Source organism: Lontra canadensis, unplaced genomic scaffold (genome assembly GCF_010015895.1).
Source record: "Lontra canadensis isolate GAN:19392208 unplaced genomic scaffold, GSC_riverotter_1.0 scaffold26, whole genome shotgun sequence".
Lineage (NCBI taxonomy): Eukaryota > Metazoa > Chordata > Mammalia > Carnivora > Mustelidae > Lontra > Lontra canadensis.
Window position 1 is genome coordinate 1,217,395 of NW_022631020.1, and position 22,239 is coordinate 1,239,633.

General features: G+C 47.3%; 1 protein-coding gene and 1 long non-coding RNA gene across 5 annotated transcripts in view; both read right to left on the minus strand.

Moving 5' to 3' along the window:
• FARP1 (FERM, ARH/RhoGEF and pleckstrin domain protein 1) overlaps nucleotides 1-22,239 on the minus strand; it is a 271,268-nt gene that overhangs the window by 107,941 nt on the left and 141,088 nt on the right. The gene's annotated exons all lie outside the window — the stretch shown is intronic.
• On the minus strand, nucleotides 1,783-17,157 carry LOC116871449. Its single transcript, XR_004383406.1, has 3 exons — nucleotides 17,068-17,157; nucleotides 15,776-15,777; nucleotides 1,783-1,793 (listed from the first exon to the last, which is right to left on the minus strand). It is a non-coding gene; the product is annotated as an uncharacterized LOC116871449 (long non-coding RNA).

Sequence of the window (22,239 nt, forward strand, 5' to 3'; positions counted from 1 at the left end):
GCGGAAGCGCACAATAAAACCGCCTTTAACAATGACCCTCTATGACGTCACAGCACTTAAAACACTCGTCTGCGCAGCTCCACAAGCAAGGACGTACACAGCCGAAAACAGCGCGCCCCCTTTGATCCAGAGTTTGGGTTTATCTGTCCACAGTGTGGGGTCGTGACATGCATACTCTGTCCCAGTTTATAAACAATTACATCAGCGCTACAAACAAATGCAGTAAGTACATGCTTGAAACAGTCCGTCAACTGTTGAAAATGAAATAAAACTTGACAGAAGAGAGTTTACAGGTTTCCCTAGAAATTGGAGAGTCAGACTCAATTCTGGAGGAGAGATACAGGAAAAAGATCTAGTTAATAAAGTTTAGATTGTCCTTGCACGGTCTCATTTCTTCATCGGGCAGGATGCTTTCTCAATGGCGCTGCCATCAGGCCACAAGAAAAGCTCATCAGAGCCCCACACACTAGGCGTTTAACGCCCGCACTGTTTTACAAAGCCAAAATTACAAATGGTTCTGTCCTCCTTAATGGCACGATTAACCCAAATTGCCCTGAAGCGAGGAGAGAAGACTGGGAAATGAACAGGCTCCTGAAAGAAAGGCGGGAACAGATTCATAGCAAGGGAAGTAGGATGGTGGTTGGGTGCAGGGATGGGGAGGGCGGGGACGGGGCGGTGAGGGTGGGGAGAGGGCGGTGGGGTTATTTAATAGAGTTATTTAACAGAGTTTCACATCTGCAAAAAAAAAAAAAAAAAGTCCCAGAGCTCTGTTTTACAGCAACGTGAATCCACTAACCACCACTGCACTCCTGACTTTAAAATGGGGGAGACGCTAAGTGTTATGTGTTTTTAACCACCACTGAACACAAAAGCAAGCAAGGAGAACTCAAACTCTAGGTCTGAGCCTGCGCATGAGACTCCTTCCCTGATGACACCACAGTCCAAGTCGCTTTATTCATCCCACGGAACAAAGCCGGACAGACTGGCCGCACACACGCACACACATGCACGCGCGGGGCTGTTCTTTTGCACGGGCGTCATTCATTACAAAGTCGGCGGGAGCCATGTGTGACTTTATGTTTGATTTTCATTCATTTTTCAAAGCACTTACCTACCGATGGCTGGCCCAGTGGAAAAATTTCAAAAGCATTTATTTTACCCTGAGCAGCTCCTTTTTAAACTCTGTGTGCCTGAGAGCCAGGCAGGCGAACCTATGAAGCTCTGTTTTCTCTGCTGAAATGCCCCAGAGCTGTTTCAGGGCATCAGGAAAACAGTCCAGCTTTCAGAGCCTGGTGGTTTCAGGGGTTTTCTTTGTCGTTGGTTTGTTTTTGTTTTTGTTTTTTAACATGAGCCATAACCCTAACCCAACAGCTGCATCTTGCCAACTCCTCCACCAGATTTCCTTCTGTAGGACGGTTCTATCAAGACCACACTGGAAAAGCTACAAATCTTACGATAAACATTCTTGCGAAATCTTCTGAGTAGGTGGTTCCAGAAGGGGCCTCTAGGGTTTATCATTGCCTTCTGACACACGTGTGTAACTCTGAATTAAGGACCTGATCAGGAGTTCACAGGTGCAAGATGGATTAGCAAGATAGGCAGGACCGAGCGTTTCCCCTGCATTTCAGTCCGTTACCCTCTGCCCAAAAGGCAGCAGCAGTTCGCCAGTGAAGAAGGTGGAAGGATGCTGATAAGACTGCTTACTTTCCCAAGGACCAGCCCAGCCTAAATGCAATCGCCCGAGCTTCTATTTTTAGGGACAAGGCACAGAGACCCAAGTACCAAGAACCGCACTTCAGAGAACGCCAGTAACCAAGGTCCACAGTTTTATTAATTAGATTGGTAGGAAGCTGATCGTAAAGATGGATCCATTAACGATGTCAACTGATTAGATAAATATTCCTAGAAGTACTGATTTTCAGTACTCATGGGAAGACAGTTGTTGAAAAGGACGAAAGAAATCGTTTCTCCCATTTCAGCATCACACATATAAACTCAGTACCGCTGGTGCAACAGACTAAGCGTTTGTGTCCTCCCAAAAGCCACATGCTGCAACCTAACCCCAAGGTGACGATGGTGTTTGGAGGTGGGGCCTTTGGGAGACGATGAAGTCATGAAGGTTGGAGCTCTCATGAATGGGATGAGTGCCCTTATAAGAGAGATTCCTGGGGGCTGTCTTGTCCCTCCTGCTATGGGTGACATGGCAAGAAGACCGCCATCTTTGATTCAGCACTGGGCTCTCACCAGAATTTATGTGAACTCACCAGCCTCCAGAACTGTGAGAGAGAAGTTTCTGACATTCATAAGACACCCATATATGGTATTCTGTTACAGCAGCTCCAGCTGACTAACACTTCTGGTGACTATGCTAAAGCAAATTTTACATTAGATAGAAGAAAAATGGGAGGGGAACTTTGCCCCCATTATCTGGAAGCCAACCATCCAGGAAGAGTACCTCTGCTGTTGTCCTTCTGCAGAGGCAAACGGCTGCTGTAGGGAGGGGTGCGGGAAGAGAAGGGACGCCTAGATTTAGCAGGCAGGAGAAAGAGGAACCGGCAATGAAAATTGAACACGAGAAAAAGTTAATTCCATCTAGTCCTTCACTTCCTTCGGATAGCTCAAGGAGAGCAAATCTGGGACCACTCAGACAACAAGCTCATTGCAGATGCAATGAGCTCCAAGGTCAAGAATGATCAGGGCTATGGCTGATCGTGGAGAGTAGGGTGAGTTGTTGTCTTGCTTTGGTCCATGGAAACAGGCCCGGGCTCGGGCCCAAAAGGCTTAAGGATCTGCAGAAAGCTACAAGAAAGGAGAGTTTTAGCTTTGAGAAGGAATGGACATTCTAAAATAAAAATATTCCACGACATAACTGTTTGTCTTGGAAAGAAATGAGCTGCCACCTCCAACAGGGTCTAACTATAAATGGGGTAATTGAGAGGATGCTGGCTTTGGGAAAAGGTGGCTCTTCCCTCCTCGTGGTGCTTTCTTCTCCCCACATCCCATGCGTTAATGCTTCTCCTCCTTGTTTATGCTTTACCTGCTAGTTCTTTTCTTCCTTCCTGGGTAGGCCCATGGTTAGATCTTTTTCAAAGAAAATCAACAGTTCTACAACACAAGGCAGGATGTTCTGCATCTAGAGATGCCCTCGGGTGTCATCAAACACTGAGATACTGTGATCCAGCGGGGAAATGGAAAACCCCTTGAAACAACACAGCACAAGTAACTTAGAAGGAATAAAACAGACTTATACATTAATGATGATGTGCCTGCATGTGTAGATTTCCAGGGACACGCCCACAAATGAGATGCACAATTTATAGGTGGCCCAGCGATCTGTATCTTGCATAAAGATTCATCTTGCATAAAGGTGTACCTGGTTTCCTACCACCGCGGTGACGAGCTGTCCCTCCAGGGAGAACACGGTGCTGAGTCTTCACCCAGCTTCCAGGACCCAGATCTTTCCACACCTTCTTCCACAATCTCCCCTCCCCCAAATAAAACAATGGTACCATCACTATATAAATGATACCTGGAGAAGTTTGCCACTTTATGAAAAAAAGAAAAAGAAAGAAAGGAAGGAAGGAAGGAAGGAAGGAAGGAAGGAAGGAAAAGAAAATTCTACAACAGGTTAAGTTCATTTAAATTCTCCAAGTGATAGAATTTGAAAACACATAGAAGAGACTTCTGCATAAAAAGCCTGAAGACGGGGGCGCCTGGGTGGCTCAGTGGGTTAAAGCCTCTGCCTTCGGCTCAGGTCATGATCTCAGGGTCCTGGGATCAAGCCCCGCATCGGGCGCTCTGCTCTGCGGGGAGTCTGCTTCCCTCTCTCTCTGCCTGCCTCTCTGCCTACTTGTGATCTCTCTCTGTCAAATAAATAAATAAAAATCTTAAAAAAAAAAAAAAGCCTGAAGACGAGTGGGCTTCGTCACAAAGGGAGTGAAGGACGAGGAGGTCCACAGTTTGGGATTCGTCATTAACTGGATCCAATTCTGGCCCGGAGGGAAAGGAAAGCAAACTATCAAATGAATTGATTTCAGGAAAAGAATAAATGTCTTCTCTCTTTCCCAACTGCAGAATAATGTTGCATGATTAATCACAGTCATTTTCACCAGCACTGAAAAATCGCTCGCAGTTTCTAGTTTGATGAACTCAAGACACCGCAAGCCATGTGGAGCACTTCGGGGGCTCACAAAGGCCACTGCCGCATCTGCCATCCTGTGTTGCATGTTACGCTGAACCCAAGCCACGGGCCCTGCATCCAATATGACGCTACGGGCTTCCTAATAAGCCGTCTGGAAAACTACTGGGACCCGCTAAGCTGAACATATGTATGGGTTCGGCAATTCTGGAAACTCACCCGAAGACATGGGACAATCCCACGTTAGAAACCATCCAAATGCCCGTTATCAGTAGAATGAATCGATTTCAGCCATGGGAACGCAGGCAGACGCTGTTGCCACGGTAACACCACAGATGAAGGTCGCAAACCTAATGCCGAGTCAAAGAACTCACAAGGAAGGGTATGGATTGGATTCCACCGATCGTGAACTCATTTGTTATAGTCCCCGAAGGTATGAACAATCAGGATAGTAGCTATCCTCACAGAGAAGGAAGAGCGGGTGGGGGGTGTTGGGGGGGGTCGCCTTTGGGGGCTGAGAATCTTCTCTTACGTAATCTCTGAGATGGACAAAAGAGTGTATTCACGTATTCATTCACAGTCATTGTGATCTGGGCGTGTTTCTGTAGGAGACTTATACTCTGAAAACGTTTTTTAAATCTTACTGTCATAACATGATAGAAGGCACTGACTTTCACGACTGACCTAACTCTGTGCTCCCAAAATCCGACAAACATCCAGGTGTGGGATGACTGGACACTCCTCCGGCCAGGTTTCGACAGGAATGTGAATGGTTTCGACAGCGCTCTGCCCCCACAAACTGCCTGCGCGAGGCACATTTTCTGGAAGCCCACAGGCCTGCTCTCTCTGCCTGCACAATCCCCTGAAGGAGACAGCTTTGCCTTGCTGCCCCCTCTTCCTTCCCTCCAGTGCTGGGTCTGGCGCCGAGGAAGAAAACCTAAGCAGTTAAGACTCCGTGGGTCTCTGCCAGGATCACGCCTAGGCGGGGGGGCTGGAGGAGGCCAGGGAGTGAGAAAGGGGCAGGGACAGAGCTGCTCAACCAGTGCCATGTGACACAAAACCCAGCTCCTGGGAAGAGGTGCTCTGGAAAGAACCAGCCTCCAGGACTGACCTTCTAAAAGGATAAGCTTCTTGGCAAGCAAAAATAATAAAATTCATGCACTTCAAGGATTTCTAGGACAAAAAGAAACCCCAGAACACGATGAGGCTTCAAGGCAATAGTTCATTATGCCACAATAATTTCCAACTGTGTAGCGAGCAGGCACTCATTCCTTATTTTCACACAACTTCCCCGCACGTCATGGAGCCATCACACTGCGAAATCTTCATCATTTCCCGATGGTTCACAGCAAAGGGTCCCGAATTGCTTTCACCGGTATCTAACTTCATATTTTCTATCCAATTGGGCTAAGAAATTTCAATTATCTTGGTAAGGTCTCAAAAAAAAAAAAAAAAAGTGTCAGGCATCACCAACACACAGAGCCCTACCGTTTCCTCCCTGAGGGTGAGGAAGGCCGCCGAAGAGTCCAGGGGGCCAGAAGGTCAGCAAGACTTCACCAGATGGCAAAAAGCAGAAACATGGCGCCCTGAGGCCCCTCAGGATAGGACTTGAGCTCCTCAGGGCCTGGTGCTTTTTGGGGGTCTTCACTCGCCCAAAGGGCAGAAGGAAAGGAGTTTGGGAAGGGTGGGTTATGAAGGTACAGCTGTGGTAGGTGCTCAGAAACACACACCAGGTTTGGCCAACAAATTGTTGACCACAGAAAACAGACCTGTGAGGGCTTCACATTTTTTTCTGATGATGGTAAAATCCTTTTTCCCCCCCTTCTTTTGAAGACATTAAAAAAAGAGCTCTCTGTACAGGCAACATATCAAAAAGTAGACTCTTTCCAGAAAATGTCAAGTCATTCCATCACGCTACTCAGACTCAATAAGCAAATCATGAATTTCAGCTTAGGAATCATCTGTAGACAGTTATAAAGAAATGTGGAAACACTGAACACCAAGGTTACCCACCACAAAATAAATCTTTATAAGGAGCCTCAAGGACTGTACTCTCCTTGTCCCTATTGCCAAAACACACAAGCTAGATTAGATGTGGCAAGATTTCCTCATGAACATGGGATTTCCTTCATGAAAGACTGGTGATAGAGTATGGGAGCCACTTAGGTTTTTCTTTTCTTTCCAAGCCACAAATTAAAACAAAGAAAACCAAGAGCCACCTGGAGTTGGGAAACCCTCTTCAAAACCGGCACTACACAGAAATTCAAATTTATAAACGAAATAAGATGAAGGGTGGCTTTTAACCCTGAAATCATGGATTTCCTTAAGAGCAAATTCTTCTACTATGTTGACTTTATTAATCAAGTCACACAACTGATTTATGTACGACTCATTAGACATAGCTGAGTTGTGATGTAGCTCAGAATGCATATTAGTTATAGAAACAAAGATGACTAAATTCTATTCTGGCTCTTGAGTATTTAATTGCTCTAAAGTTAACTCCCTTAAAGGATGGGGAAAAAAGAAAAAGAAAACTGTTGACAGTCAATCAGAATCGAAAATTGCAGGGCTGTGCAAATATTCTTTAAAATATTCTAGAAAAAGGGGGGCTTTTTTGTTCCCTTGGAAGAATGAATAAACTTAACTGCAAATAGTAAGAATTTAAGGTTTTTTGTTCTGAACAGCAAAATAAACTAGTCTTAATTTTTTTTTATTTAAAGACCTGGTTTGGGGGGCACCTGGGTGGCTCAGTGGGTTAAAGCCTCTGCCTTCAGCTCAGGTCATGATCCCAGGGTCCTGGGACCGAGCCCCGCATCAGGCTCTCTGCTCTGCGGGGAGTCTGCTTCCTCCTCTCTCTCTGCCTGCCTCTCTGCCTACTTGTGACCTCTGTCAAATAAATAAAAAAATATAAAAATAAAAAAATAAAAACCTGGTTTTCCAGTTTCCTTGAGAAGTAAAAAATGAATAGCCAAAGTTGTGCCAATCAGAAAAACCTTCAAAAATGACCTTCAAAGTAGAGCAATCCAGAAAGAACAGATAAGTAAATCAAAACAAGTAAATAATATTTTCATGGGTTAGGAAAAGGCTGGAAAATATTTAATAGGTATAAATTCAATATATTTATTGTTGATATAATAATAATGGAAGTCTCAAATTCGAGAGGGAAAAAAAAAGTCTGTCTTTAATAACCACATCTTCAAAGCCAGAAGCAGACTCAGCAAGATAAAGAAAAACTCATTATGAACCAATACATTTGTCATTATGAAGACTCTTTGGATCACATATTAAATAAAATCTAGCAGCCTTTCTCATTCCACTACCTGGGCATACAGGCTTAAACCTACTGATGAGAATTGCAATAATAAAACCTAAAACCTTTTATGATACAGGTAGATGGCAATTGCTCCCAAATCCCAAACCCAAATCAACCCCTTCTCAAGGGGCTAAAAGAATATAGTGACCATCTTGTTGACTATAAGCAACACATGCCTTCTTTCACCACAGATCACCACAAATCAAATAAATCTACCTATTTCTGGCACGCAGTTCTGTGCGTTGCTACTAACATTCACGTGTGTGTTACGTGGGACGTGCACGCGTGTTTTCAGCGGGTTGGGGATGGCGGCCTCTTGTGCAAGATGGCCACCATGATAAATAAAATTTTAAAATTGTCCATTCCAGAGTACTAGAAATTTCTCAGTTGGGCTAGGATGCTTGGGTAATTCCCTCCATCAGTGCCTTCTTCCACGTTCCTCAAGAGTCTTCCTTCTGTTCCCAATAAGGAACAACCCAGAGACACCCTGGTCTTGGTCACACAACCTTCAGAGAGAACCACATTTGGACGAGGAGCATAGACAACTAAGAGGGAAGGTAGCACAGTCAGCCTCATAGCTGTTGCCAAGCAGGATGGAGAGCCGTCCAAATCCCAGGGTTCAAGGGGCATGGGGGCTGAGGTCAGAGGCAGGCTGGCATTCATTCTGGGAGTCATTATGTGTCACCTAAGATTCTGCAGTATTTTTCCTCAAGCCCATCTCAGGTGTTGTTGACCATCTGCTACACCCTTGGCCAGGCACTCCCCAAACGTTATCTTACTCCCCCTTACAGAAACCCCACCAGGAAGGACTGCGGAGGAAACTGAGGGCAGGGAAAGTCATCTGCCCCGGGTCCCACAGCTACTAAGGGTAGATCTAGGGAAGTTTGTGTGTGTCCGACTCCGAAGCGTTGGCTGGGTGGGTGGAGAAGTCTCATTCCCTCCGGGAAATAATGACATCAAGCATTCCTCTAGCCCATAAGACTTCCAAAGAGTAATACTTAAACAAGCCATGGTTTTAATAACCAAGAAGTGAAAATCTGAAGGTTATCTGAGGCAAAGAAAGTTCCTTAATTGATTTCTTAAGAGGGCCAACGATTACTCACAGCCAATTTTTCTAGTCTTCTATATACACCTCCTGCATGAACATACCTCTTTCCCACCAAAGGATCATGATATCATCCCTGGAATTTTCCTCTGGGTATTGCTGCTTTAGCCACACACCTCGAAGAGAACCTGACCATCACGTGAAGAACATGACCACAAAAACCTTATACGACTCAGGTCATTGCCCTAAAGCTGCTTCCCGTTCTCAGAACCTTTTTTCAGACCCAACCATTTCTAAGTGTAACTTTAACACGCAACTTAGGTTAAGGCTCTGATGGGAGCTCACATTTGCTTTCATCATCTACATTCGTGGGTCTGAAGAAGTTAAGCCCTAGGGCCAAGGGCTGACATGAGTTTGCACCTTAAGGATAATGTAGGAAGAAACAGGATCTTGAACTTCAAGACACAGAAAGCAAGCCAATAGGTATGAAAGAGGAGGAGGACGAGGGGGTGGGGGAGGAGGAGGAAGAGGAATTGGGAGAGGAGGGAGAGAAAGAAGGGGAGGAGGAGGGGGTAGGGAAAGAGGAAGAGGAGGAAAGAGGGGAGGAGGGGGAGAAGGACGGGGAGAAGGAGGGGGAAGAGGGGGAGAAGGAGGGGGAGGAGGGGGAGAAGGACGGGGAGGAGGAGGAGGGGGAGGATCTTCTATTTCTCCAGGTCAGTGGTGACAGGAGGGTTTGTGGGAAGCAGACCCACAGCCACCTACGCTCGTCCACACATCCCAGCTTTAAACAACGTGAAAGGAGCCAGGGAGAGATCACCCTCCTCTCCCATAATTCAAAAGGCTCCAAGTCCTCAGGCTGCAGACACTGAGAGGCTCCTGTGGCGGGGTGGGGGGGTGTCCTTGCAACCCCCCCCCTTGGAGGTGCCTCTCAGGGAGTCAGTGCCAGGTCCCACGTGGCATTTAGGCTCCCAGGGCTTGTACAGGGGACGCCGAGGAGAGAGAGGACGAACCGTCAGCGCTCCCAAGAGCATCAGTGCTGTCGATAAAGGACTCGGACTCGGTTCTGGCAGCTCCGAGGCAGCCGCCGAGCTGCCGGCTTTTCAGCGAAGGGGCCACAAAGCACAGGGTCTGCTCTAAGACCAATGCATCGGCCATTCCAACTGCAACACAGCCCGAGGCTTATCGGACAGTCCAAGGTGTCACAGGGACCCCAGGGGAGCGTGCTGAATATGCTTGTCTGTGTCCCACCCCAGACACTGCCTCAGTATCCCCAGAGGCGCCAGATGGACAAGGAGGGAAAGGAGAAGAGAATCTGTCTTCTCCTTTACAAGTCATTCTAATCGTCTACATAAGATTCCAAATACTCAGGCTCGCATGGCTTAGGACAGGCACAGGTGTTGTCCCAAGTGATGACTGGCGAGCTGAGCAGAAATATCATCAAACATCTGTCAGCGAGCGGTACCCGTCCAGATTGTTGGGGGTCGGGGGGGGCTGGCCCAGAGGGAGTCCTGAGCACACCTGCGCCCATCAGAGAGCCTCTTTAGGAATCTGGAACCGCAGTGGGGAGTGTGACTTTGCATGTCCCCTTGTGACAGGGCTGGGGACTCTGGGCTCACGTCTCAGAATGGGACTTTGGCGAGGCTCAGAGAAGCAGGGAACGCAGGTGCGCAAGTACAGGGAAATCAGGCAGACCCAGGTGGGAAGGAGTGTATCTTGAGCACCTGCTTCCCTGCCTGGGGCAGGTCCGGGTAAGGTCACCGTCAGTCCTACGCTGCACTGGCACCCTGGTATCCGAGAATCCAGTTCCGTTTTCTATTTACGTCATTTTAATAGGGTCCTTAATAGGGTCCTAACCTAAGCCATCCAAGAGTAGTTCAGAAATAAACTTAACTGCTTTTCCCAAAATATTTCAAGAAAAGGAGGATTTCTTGTTGTTTTTTTTTAATTTTTAGTAAATATAGGTAAACAGATATCAAAAATAAAGAACAGGCTTGGATTTATATTAAAAATATTCTAGCCTAGGGGCTCCTGGGTGGCTCAGTCGTTAAGTATCTGCCTTTGGCTCAGGTCATGATCTCAGGGTCCTGGGACTGACCCACATTGGGCTCTCTGCTCAGGGAGAAGCTTGCATCTCCCTCTCCCACTGCCCCTGCTTATGTTCCACTCTTGCCGTCTCTCTCCCTCTCTATCCAGTAAATAAATATTTTTTTAAATTCTAGCCTATTTTTGCCCTTGAGTGCCTGATGCTAAGTAAAATGAGGCAGTAAAATGAGAAAGGCAAATACTACATCATATCACTTACACATGCGATCTCTATAAAAAGTCAGACTCCAGGATGCCTGGGTGGCTCAGTCCCGCATCGGGCTCCTTCCTCAGCAGAAAGCCTGCTTCTCTCTCTGCCTCTGCCTGCCACTCTGCCGGCTTGTGCTCTCTCTCTCTCTCTCTGACAATAAATAAAATCTTTCAAATTAAATTAAAATAAAATAAAATTTAAAAAGTCAGACTCCTAGAAACAGAGGAGACGGTGGTTTTCAGGAGCTGGGGCAGGTGGTGGTGGTGGACACAGAGGGGTTGGTAAAAGGGAATAAGCTTTCAGTGAGAAGATAAATAAGGTCGGAGGATCTCATGTATATCATGGAGACTACAGCTCACACTGCACTGTGTAAAACTGAAATTTGCTAAGGGAGTAGAAATTAAATATTCTTATATACACAGATAAATATGTGAGGCACTTAATGTATTAACTACATGGCGGGGGGGAGGACTGTTTCATAAGGTACCCATACACCAAATCTCCACGATGGAGACTTTTAAAATCCTACAACCTTATATGCCAATTATATCCCAATGAAGCTAGAAGTTTAAAAATATCCTAAAACTGTGGATTATAACAAGTTATTTGAGAAAAATAAATAATTTGATCCTGCCAAACTGTATAGAAGAGATTTAAAAAAAAATTTTTTTTTTAAGATTTTGTTTATTTATTTGACAGAGAGAGACACAGCGAGAGTGAACACAAGCAGAGAGTGTGGGAGAGGGAGAAGTAGGCTCCCTGCAGAGCTGGGAGCCCAACAGAGGGCTCGATCCCAGGACCCTGGGATCATGACCTGAGCCAAAAAGGCAGATGCTTAACCGACTGAGCCAACCAAACGCCCCAAGAAGTTTTTCTTTTCTTTTTTTTTTTTTTCAATTAGTTGCTCTACTGTGGGTTGATATAGAAATTAATGGGGGAAAAGTAGGGAAGTGATGACTATAAACACTTCTGATTTTCCAGAACAGACTGTATTTCTGTCTCCCACATATTTTACTAATCAGTTAAAAACTGAACTCCAAAGGGTGTGATATGCATATTTTATGTCTTACACAACTGCTTAAATGAAACACACATTCCAGAGACAAAAGCCAAAGGTGGAAGGCAAGCAAAGCCCCCAGTCACTTGCCACCTGAGGTGGGAGGGCACAGGGAGCGCTAAAGGAAGTGGCAGACTTCCAGCCTCCAGAACCTCTGTCTTTAAACCATCCAGTGGACAGAAACGCAACAATCACCTTTACAGCTGAAAGGGGCCTTAGAATATAAGAATATCTGTCTCAAGAACTAATCTTCATCTGCAAGTACAAGCACAGAGTGGATGCTTCCAGTTCTAAGCAATGACGCAGACCATTCAACGAGGCTTTATCTTTAAATCTCTCTTGCTTTCTGGTAGCAGATTTTTTTTATGCTTAGCTTTGGCCAGAGTAAGAGCCCACCTTCCCGGAGGCCATGGCAGCAGGAGGGAGTGGGAAGCAGAAGCAGACAGAAGCTTCCCTGCACTGGGAGAGGCTGTGGGGCTCCCACCTGCTGAGGAGCAAGGGGCTGGCCGGTTTCTGCACGTATCCACACAGCTCCGGCCGCAGGGGCCATCCCATCCCGGGTGTTTTTAGAAGCAGCCTTACAGGTTTTCCTCCCCAGGTTTACCGATCCAGCAAAAACATGCAACACACAGGATAGAAAGAACACTTCTATTTGCTTCCCATCTGGCTGCTTTGGGGCTGGAGCGGATCCTTGACAATGAACCTCCCGATCCCACATGCTCCAATGTCGGTCACATCTGTGGCCACCCAAATGCCACCTGAGGGGACAAGACCCACGTCACCTCCATCTCCCAATAACGCAATCGTTGGGTAAAGTCACCAGCATGCTTCAAATGTGGACCTTGGGAATCAGCCGGTTTATTACTGAAATCTTAGCTGGGCTGATGGATGGCTTGGACGCTGAGTCCCTAAATGGGGCTTGCATGGGAAAAGCAGCAAGCATGAGGCACATCTGGCTTGGGAGGCCCCCAAAAAGAAAGAGAAGGGTCACTGGGCAAATGTGGGGGTGCTCCCAGCTGGCTGCACCCTCCAAGGTGATGACCTCGCGCGCACGCGTGTGTGCATGTGCTCCAGAGTCCTGTGTCAAGAGGGGCGCATAGTCCCAGAAGTTTTGGGGGGTCAGGTATAGCTGTTGGAGGGCAGGTTCTGCTATGAGGGAGCTCTGTGACCTTGGACAAGTTCTTCAACCCCTCTGTACCTTTAGGTCTCAGAGTACAACTGGGTATGATTGGACCCCAATAGAGCAGGACCTGTGGGAAGATTAAACGGGCTCAGAGCAAAGGTTAGGTGTTATTGCTCATAACGGTGTTTTGGCTCTTCTTTTAAGAAAGCCTGTCTGCTTCAGGAGCAGCGGGACAGCCAGAGGCCAGGTAGAAGACGGAGTGGGAGTGTGGGAAAGTTGGTCTAGCCAAGGGGAAAGGCCTTCCCCCTAGGTAGGAATCCAAAGTTCCAGAATGAAACCACAGCAAAGCCTTGTCCTGCAAACTAAATGTCCCCCCTCCAAAAGATCCAGGGGTGGCTTGTAGACCCCCAGACATAGAAATACCAAGTTCGCCCCCAGAGCACTGCACAGTCCTTTGGCTGAGACCACATGGATGGAGCAAAGATCCTGATTCCCTTGAGTTGCTCCAAGAGCGGTCGAGACGGCGGTTGGGGGCTGCATGTGGTCCACATGCCTAGCCGGGCTCTGGGTCCCAAGCAGGTGATGTGGGGGCTGCGGTCTCTGCCCCAGAGTCACTTTGCCACAATTCATCTACACAGACGGGACCTTTCTTCTTGCCACAATTTGTCTACGCAGACGGGACCTTTCTTCTAATTCTCATGTCTGGGGTGCCAGACACCCTCGCCTTCCTGAGGCAGGGACAGACACAAATACGCAGTGAGGGAACAGACTGCGGTCACACGCACGGGCCCAAAGAGGAATTCAATCTCAGCCGGAGAGTCATCCCATGGAAGTGGTCTGCGTCACAGCCGCGCCCACGCACCCCAGGCCCATGGCATAAGAAGGCATTTATTTTTATCGATCTGTAGGAGGGAGAGGCTGAATTTGCTGAGCATCTGAAACAGTTTAAGATTATTAATGACAAGTAGATGCTGCAAAATCTAAAGTCCTAAGCGTGGTTTTAGTGGCTCAGACTGAAACCGAAGTCAGCCTGACGTTTCTTCCTCCCCGACGGCTCATCGGCTGAATGGGAATTCGGAAAACCATCAGCGCATTCATTCTGCTCATTGTAGTGACACAGACGTGAAGGACATTTCCATCCTTGCTTCTCCACCACATCACGAGACGAGGGAAGGAAGAGAGCACGAACACTTGGCGCTGCATCAATCCTACTAACAGAACAGAACGTATTTGCTGCAAACGTCTCATTGTTCATTTCAGTCCATTGCTATTGGCAACCGTCAGAAGCAGCCCACGGGGGGTGCGTGGACAAGCCCTGTCTGCGGCTCTGCCCTCGGGGCCGGCTCTCCGCATCCCTTCCTGTCACCCTGATCTTCTTCCAGAGTTCCCCGCTCCAACTCAGGAAACCATCTGCTGCCTCCAATCAGAGTCCCCAGGGAAACAAAGTTTCTCTTGACAACACACAGCACAATATGAAAGCTGGTCTGCGCTCTCGTCCCTAATCTGATCACGTTCCTTCCAGAGGTGACCTGCCTGGCCCAGGAAATGCCAACCTCTATTTGAGATTTCATTAAAGTAAACCCTGCTGTCACATCAAACACACAGGATTCCAAGCACAGACCCCCTCCCCCTGCCATTTTGTTTGAGCTATCTGGACATTATAAAACAACAATACTTTAGAGGACACAGTATCATTCAGCCAGCACTGTCCCTTACAATATTTGATTCATAAGTTCATGTGAATAGGAAAAAAAAAAAAAAATCTTGGCATTTATTGAGCACCTACTGAATGCTGCAAATTCCAGTAGGTACATAATAGATATTCCCATGTTTAATCCCAACAGGACCCTGAAAGGTAGGAATTAATTTGGGAAATATTTAATAGGAGGTCATGTCAGAAGCATTAGAATAAGTTATTTACTTGGAAATGTGTTCAAACATTAAATAAAGTAACACATTTGGTGCCCAGCACAGCACCAGGTAGATAGCGGGCTCTTGGGAAAACATCCCACCTTCTCTCCTGGCGAGGAGAACAGGACTTACTCAAGTGCCTCCAAACCACACACCGAAGGCAAGAGCTGGGGCTCAGCTCATGTCCACCTGCATCTACTTGGCCCTACCTGGCCCTGTGCACGCATGTCCTTCTCACCAACACAGGATCTTATACCCAGGTTAGTCCATGGTACACACAGCACAGGGTGGCTGGGGGAGACTTGGTAATGTGCCCAAGGTCTCGGGGCCAAGAGATGAAGGATTAGCCAGGATGTGACCTTCCTCCATCCTGAGCAATCCTACACCCAGTCTTTGTCTAGACTGTTTACCTACAGGATACTTCTTCTCAAGTGTGCTCTTCTCTACAAGTGAAATATGACAGGACCTTTGATGGGGCGGGGTGGGGGCAGGGGGTGGCAAAGTCCATGCAGAGAGAAGAGGCAGGAATCTGTTCCATGCTTGTCCCCCCAACACAGCCCCACAGCCCCCCCCACTTCTGGTGCTTCCCAGCCTGCAGATGCATCACTCTGATTTCTGCTCTGTGTCTCCTCCCTGAGTCTCTCCTCTTATCTGGCCACTGGTCATACTGGATCAAGGACCCACTACCCTCCTACGCAGCTCTCACTCGAACCTCCATCTTAATTCATCTGCAAAGTTCCCTCTTCCAAACAGTCATATTCACAGGTACCAAAGGGGCAAGGACCACAACACACCTTCTGGTGGGGTGCACAATTCTCCCCTAACACCTTGTCTTCTGGAGAAGCCGTGGAAAAATCCTGCCCAGTCCTCCTCCCGCGCCCTTTATCCAAATTACGGCTCATGATGAAGTCAGGGACAACGGTGTAAATATGTCAAGGGAGCTGGTGACACCGGCTGACAAAGAAGGCAGAGAGCCCTGTGTGGTCAAACTGGAGTTCACACGAGAATGAAGGTCAAGAGCTCTCGGCTCTGTTCTGTGTCAAAACCTACTCTTGCTCTTATGCAAGAGATGTTTGTTTTGTTTTTAAAATTTTTTTTAAAGATTTTATTTATTTATTTGACCGAGATTACAAGTAGGCAGAGAGGCAGTCAGAGAGAGGAGGAAGCAGGCTCCCTGCTGAGCAGAGAGCCCAATGCGGGATTCGATCCCAGGACCCTGGGATCATGACCTGAGCCAAAGGCAGAGGCTTTAACCCACTGAGCCACCCAGGTGCCCCTAAATTTTTTTCTTATAAATAACATCCCCATCTTCTAAAGCCTACTTGGAAACACACACACACACACACACACACACACACACACACAACCCGGCTGCAGCTGGGTGTACTAATTATTCCAGCATTATGTTAACCTCTTGTCAAATGAAGAGTGGCATTCCAAAATTTCTTCACGCATCATCAAAATTAGAACGAAAATGCTACAGGAAATCTACTTTTCTCTATCTCCAATGTTGATAATTTGGAGAGCAAATGTGAGCCCTGCCAGTATAGCAAAGATTATCTTAAAAACAGAGCTTAAGGAGCACCTGGGTGGCTCAATGGGTTAAGTGCCCACCTCTTGATTACAGCTCAGGTTAAGATCTCAGGGTCAGGGGATGGAGCCCTGCATCAGACTCTACACTCAGAGAGGGATCTGCTTTAGATTCTCCCTCTCCCTCTGCCCCCCATCCCCACATAAGCTCTCTCTCTCTTTCAAAAAAATAAGTAAATCTTAGGAAAAAAAACAAAAAACAGTGCTGCATTTGCAAGCAAGGCAAAGCCATAATTAGGGTAGGCCAGCCCTGTTCATCAAAGTTCATTTTTTAAAGTACAAGTTTTCTTTGGCTGAGAGGTACATTCAAAGGCTCTTTAAAAGTTCTCTAGAAAGAGAAGATTTTTTTTTTAAAGATTTTATTTATTTATTTGAGAGAGAGAGAGCATGAGAGGGGAGAAGGTCAGAGGGAGAAGCAGACTCCCCAAGGAGCTGGGAGCCCGATGTGGGACTCGATCCTGGGACTCCAGGATCACGACCTGAGCTGAAGGCAGCCGCTTAACCAACTGAGCCACCCAGGTGCCCAAGAAAGAGAAGATTTTTAAAGCAGAACAAGGGTCACCCACCAAGACACGGAGAGTGCACTTAAAAAGCCACTTCAGACATTTGGTGTATGTGCTTGGCTGAGGAGCCAATGGGGAGAAGCTACCATCTGTGGGATTATGACTGAATGCCTCTAAGTCAGAATCCTGCCCAGGCGGAATGATACGGCAGCCCCTCGGGGCTCGGTTGACCTGGGATAGCCGGTCCCCTGCCATCCCCCCGCAGGCGGGCCGCGCCTCGGGATGGGGGTCAGGTGGAGAGAGCCCCTTGTCCCGCAAACGGGGCGCGGCCGGAAAGGGGGCTGCCCCCTGGCCCGTCACGCAACGCACATTCGTGGGGAACCTGGTGCTAAACCATTCGTAGACCACCTGCTTCTGGGTCGGGTTTCGTAGGTAGCAGAGCAGCTCCCTCGCTGCGATCTATTGAAAGTCAGCCCTCGACACAAGGGTTTGTAAAAAGTAAAAAAGAAAAAGAAAAAGAAAAAGAAAAAAAAAGCCACTTCACCAACACAACACCTGATTCGCTGTCAGGCTTCCTCGCTCTCAGCTGGCAGGAAAGGTTAAGAGAGCCTGTCAGGTAACTTAACAGAGGCTACCAGTTTCAATGGCTGAAATTCACTACCTGAGCAGGAAGCAAAAAGGGTAAGAGCGAGGGTTTTGGATCTGCTGGTCCTTTGGCAATCCCGTTCCTTCCGGAAAACACTGGGATGAAACCCACCAGCTACTCCCTCACCGTAACCTTGACTCGGCATTGACCTCCTTGGGCTTCAGTTTCCGGTCTGTAAAGTGCAAAGGACACAGCCTCCCTTGCAGGTTGGTCGTAAAGGTTAAAACTAGCACACACGAAAGGTACGCTGTGGAGCCTGGGGCCCACAGCAGCTCAGTCAGTGAAGGCTGGTGGTGTTGCTGATCTGCGTTAATACTTCTGCACTTCCCCTAATGGTCATTGATATTAGGTAGGGAAGCATCGGCCCCCATGCTCCCAGAAGTGAGCCCTCCCATCACAAATGGAAAACCCCTTTTCCACTCTGAGAACCCTGCCGACTTCTGGGACAGCCATCCCTGGCCCCTTTGTGTCTCCCTCTGAGGTCACTGGGAAAAGGGGGAGAGCTGACCCACATCCCCAAGGATGACTTGGACTCCCTTTGCCAAGGGGGCAGAGCAAGAAGCAGTATAAACTGAGATTCTTCTGGAAAGGGAAATTTGAAACAAAATCTCAGTGAACAGTTCCAGTGTCCTTAAAGTTTCTGTTGGGAACAAATCTACACTGTGACTGTCTCACCATCTCTAAACGGCTTGGTCTCACTCATCACACGTTCCCTGTGGGTCAGGTACCTTCCCAGCGTCTGAAGTTTGCAAAGTTCGCCTCCTGGTAACTGATCTCCACCCCACCTCCACAGGTCAGATTTAGAACTTCCAGGATATAGAACCCTACCCATTAGTAAGTTTCTAAATGGCATCAAGAATAGCTTCAAAGTCATCAACGAAATGTGCTCTAATATACACACAGCTGTACATGGGGAGGACAGTGCTGCTTCATCTTGAATGCCAAATGACTGATATTCACATTTATTCTAGTCTACAGCTATAATCCTTAGAAGGCGGAAGGCTATTTTTTTTTAAGCTGCGGCATTCAGGCAACGCCACCATTCACTGGGCCATCCCTGGTGGGGGGTGGGGGGCGCACAGAGGTGACCTGCCCCTTTCGGAGTAAACCCACATCCCAGATTTCCGCCATCAATCTAGCTGATGTGGAAATCAGGGCTGCTATGGTCCCAACAGAGGAAACCTGGGAACTGGGGTAGGGTGGGAGGCAGGGTCAGCATGCTACATTCAGGAGATAACACGCTCTATTTCTGTCCTCCAGCATAATGATCTTAAATTAAAGGCTACTGTGGAAAAATATTTAATCTATTAAGTAAAAAAAAAAAAAAAGGCAAATTATAAGGAGTGTATATAAAGAATGGTTCCATGTGCATAAAAACATATGTAAATGGATATAAATCCCGGAAGAGCTCTGAAAGATGGTAATATACCAAGGTTTAAGGAGACTGTTTCTCAAGACTAGAATTATGGGTGATGAGTAGGTTTTCTCCTTGTTTGCTAACTTTATTCTCTAATTATGGGTGCAGTAAACAGGAATGACTTCATTAGAAGAGAAAAACAATACAAGTTTTCATCCACTGTTTGGATTCAAGTTTGCCTGTTCTAGATATGGGGCTGCTCACAAAGGCTACTTCCGCCATGGCTTCCCCTCTTGACGGCACCTAAGCTGGGATTTCTGTCTTCCTTTTTTTAACTTTCCGCGGTACCCGCCAAAGATGGCAGCCCCCCTTCCCTTCTGATTCTTGGAGCATTTGCTCTTTGCCTCCCTTGTCATCCCTGACCCCTCGGCTTCCCAGAGCTTCTCTCTAGTCCAGCTGTCCAAGAGAAACAGCGTGAGGCACAAACGAAATTTACGTTTTCCTAACAGCAGTATTTTTTAAAAAGGGAAAACAAACAGATGAAGTTAATCTTAACATTTAATCCAAAATACCCCAACTATTATTTTAACATATCAATATTTTAAAATGGAGTTATTTTACACTTGGGGGCTTTTGGGTACTAAGTCTTTGAAATCGAGGGTGCATTTTTTTTTAAAGATTTATTCATGAGAGAGAGAGAGAGAGAGAGAGCACGCGCATGAGTTGGGGGGAGAGGGAGAAAAGCAGGCTCCCCACTGAGCAGGGAGCCCGACACGGGGCTCAAGCCCAGGACCCTGGGATCATGACCTAAGCCAAAGGTAGATGCTTAACTGACTGAGCCACCCAACCACTTAGAACTGGCCACATTTCAAGTGCTCAGTAGCCACATGTGGCCCATTCAACATTATTGGGCAGTGAGGTTCTTCTAGTCTTTATGTCTGTTTTCTCTTTATCTTCCACTCATGGATCACCAGCATACCATCTAAGCGGGGATCAGACCTGTCACAGTCCCTCCAAGTCACAGTTCCCAACTACCGGATCAACAAAGCACGTCCTTATAACTTGGTTCTGTAGTCACAACATGGCCCGAAGGAGCACCAGAGGAGCACAATGGTCTTGAAATCTCTTATCTGATGACTCAGTATTTACCGAATACGCACTACATGATGAACACAGATAGGACCATTATTGCCGTCAAGGTCCTCACACCGTCCTTTGGGAAAAGCCACGTGAACAAAGCCACTACGATACGTACTACACGCGAGGAATGTACGTGTTAGGAAACCACAGGGGAGAACACGTTATGATGAATTTTGTGGGTTGCAGAGTCTAGGAAACCTTCGGAGAGGAGTTCACCCAAGGGAAAGGAGAGGGCAGTCCAGGCAAGGAGAAGACCGCACAAAGGAGGAGAAGCATGAACTCACAGTCTTCCCGCAAAAAGACACACAGCATACAAAAACAGGGAGATCGGCAGGAAGTCAGACTATTGCAAATGATCTTGTATGACCTGTTGAGTAATTTTAACTTTATCCTGTGAGCAATGAAAAATCACTGGCAAGTGTTTTTGCAAGAGCCTGGTATTATCAAATTTGGGATCTATTAGTTCTGGCAGAGGCTAGGGTAATTGAGGGGGAGGGTGGGTGACTAAAACACAAGACAGGTGTCAGCATCTCTAGTTAGCTGCTCTAAGCTCAACAGAGCTTCAGGAGAGGAGATGGAAATGAGCACGAGGCCTTGGGACTTGGTGTGGCCTTGAAGAAAAGAGGGTGCGGTTGAACAGACATTGATATTAAATCTTTTGATGTACATCTGGTGCAAATCTCAGACAAGGGACCTGTGGTGTTAGAACTAGAGTCGGGGCATAACCTCAGGGACACCCACACTGTTGGGCACCTAGGCTGGAAGAGCCAATCTGGGAGGCAGAGAAGGACAAGGCAGAGGTGGAGGGAAAGCCAGGAGCCGCTGACGGACCTAAGGGACATGTTTCGGGGGAAAGGACACTTTTCAGGAGGAATTAGTTCTGCAGATTGCTTCCATCCATAACATGAACCACATGAGACATTCAAATTCAATCTCTAACATGTTTTTGCCACATTCCCAAGCGAATCCAAACATCAATTATTTACTAGCCAAGTGATCAATGTGTGTAAATTAAACCCTAATCCTCTGCCTTTTCCAGCTTTCTGATCTGGACCACATTTTATAAATGAAGAATTAACCGTAGAATAAAACCAACGAAATCCAGGTGAGTCATCTCAGGGATGACTAGTCTCTGTCCTTTGCGTAAAGTCCAACTCTCTACAACAACCGGCCTTGCCAAAGGTGAGCCTCCTCGTAGCTTCTCTGAGCTTCATATGGTTGCTTCTGGAACGTGGGGACAAGAGAAGGGTCCTGAGGAACAGGAGTGACACATTACGGGGGCCAAGCCCCCTACTTAGTAAATGTTGGCTTCCTTCTCTTTCCCATCACAGCATTTGGTTTCATTCCCAAAGAGTGGTAGAGTATAAAAGGCAGGACATTTGGAGGCAGAAAGATCTGAGCTTGGATTGTCAGCCTTCCACTTTCTGACTACATTTAAGCAAGTGACAAAAACATCTCCATTTCCTTCCCCATCAAGGGGAACAGGTGAAGAATCATCTAGCACGGGGGACGCCACCCAAGCGGAGACCCTGTTCCTCCCTTTCCTCCTTCTTCCCGAGTTGGAGAACTGCAGGGGAGTCAGGCAATTTCTTCCCTCCCCACATTTCTGAGGGCACTAGCTATGCCCAGGTTGGTTAAACACCATCAGGCTCCTGACAACACGACTCATCCTTTCTGCTATCACGGTATTGTTGCCTGGTGAGTAACTGGCCGTTAGATCTGGATGCCAGAAAGCTCTCCGTGAAGAAAAGATGCACACGGTGTTCACATTCACACCATGGCTCTGCCAGTGTCCGGGTGGTGGGTCATCACCCATGTGCTGCTCTGTCCCCACAGAAGGCAGCCTGCAGCCACGTGGCCACACTGTGTCCCAGAGATAAACCCACGTAACATTTCACCCATGTGGACAAATGGAAGCGAGATGAACAACAAAATGAACGACCGTGCAGCCAAGAAAAGGGACGGAGGGAAATGCAGATCGAAGGTAAATGGAGTCACAGAAGAGCCATGCACGGAAGCTCGCCACCGCCCATGTTTGAGAGACCCCCGGGCTGGGCAGCCAAAGAAAGCCAGTGGAGGCAAATTTACCCGCATAAATGCAGAAAGTGGTCATGAGTCAAGGT